The 1,336-nt window shown below is 57.5% G+C and overlaps 1 protein-coding gene across 6 annotated transcripts in view; it reads right to left on the reverse strand.

Annotated features, from left to right (window-relative positions):
• Positions 1-1,336, reverse strand: part of EPS15L1 (epidermal growth factor receptor pathway substrate 15-like 1) — an 86,471-nt gene that overhangs the window by 1,210 nt on the left and 83,925 nt on the right. The window lies entirely within an intron of this gene.

A 1,336-nucleotide genomic window follows, 5' to 3' on the forward strand; every position in this document is an offset into this window, starting at 1 on the left:
CGCGAGCCTGGGCCTCCATGACAGCCCGTGATGCCTGGGCGAGAGGCGCTGGGGCTGGAGACCTCATGCTCAAATAGATCTCCGAGTCTCCAATGTGTACACGGGCCTTGAGGCCAAACGAGACGACAGGTCCAGAGATGCGGCAGCTCTGCCTCAGCCACGGTCCCAGGGGTTCTGGGAGATGCTAAGAGCCACTTTGTACTTGAACGTTCACAGGAGCCCTTGGCAATCACGCTGTCTTTTGGTCCAGGAGTTTTTCATTCTTGGTGGTGGTGGTGGAGGGGGGCGGGGGTCCTTTTCCAAAAGGTACTTTTTAAAAAAATTTTAAAACAAGGGAAGAAACTGTTTTGATCCCAAGATGGTGGTTTAGTTGCTAAGTCATGTCCGACTCTTTTGACCCCATGGACTGTAGCCCGCCAGGCTCAGAAAGTCCATGGGATTCTCCAGGCAAGAATACTGGAGTGGGCTGCCATTTCCTTCTCCTGAGATAGGTGATTTCAAACCATTCGAGCGATGGACTTCCAGCTCTATGCAAAGGAAAGCAAAGCCGGATGTCACACACTCTTCCCCTGGTGGAGTCCCCGCCCCCGAGGCCCCCAGTCACTGTGCCCTGTCTCCAGGTGAGGTGCCTCCAGCACCGCTGACCCCCAGCGGAGCTGCAGCCTGTTTGGGCCCCTAGCCTGCCTGCGTCGGCATTTCTCCTCTGTGTGGAGAAGTCAGCTGAACCCCAAGGATCTGGGACAGCGAACCCATGTGCACCAGAAAGGAGCTAAGATTTTCCCAAGGACACTCCTGGGACAAGCAAGTGGGGCAATCAGACTGGCGGTTTGTCCATGTTTCATGACCTGACCGCCAGTCTGGGGGTGACGAGGCCAGCCAGTGGGGGCTGGGCAGGGGAGGGCTGGCTTGGGGGAGCCTGGTTTGGAGCCAAAGGAGGGGGAGGAGATGGGACAGCCCAGAAGGCCTCCCTCCACCTGTCCGGGGAGTCAGGCAGGGGCAGGTGAGGGTCAAAAAGAAGAGGAGCCGCCCTCCAGGCACAAAGGTCGAGTCCTAGTTTCTTAAAGAAATGGCCCAGAAAAACACTCAGGGATCAGATGGGTCTCCAGCTTGGACTCCTGAAAGCCAGTCCCCGCCCCTCGTTTTTCCACCACTGGCCACAGATAACTGCCCTCCCCTCCCCCACCTCGTACTCTATGGGGAATTTTCCAACACCTCTTCAGGAGAAAAACAAGGAAAGAACAACAAATGCCGATGGGAATGAGTGGTGGGAGGCGACAGGCAGCTGGGTGGACAGGGGACCTCGCCCTCGCCAGCCCGGAGGAGCAGGCGGGTGGGT

This window comes from Bison bison, unplaced genomic scaffold, assembly GCF_000754665.1.
Source record: "Bison bison bison isolate TAMUID 2011002044 unplaced genomic scaffold, Bison_UMD1.0 scf7180017864221, whole genome shotgun sequence".
NCBI classification, from domain to species: Eukaryota; Metazoa; Chordata; class Mammalia; order Artiodactyla; family Bovidae; genus Bison; species Bison bison.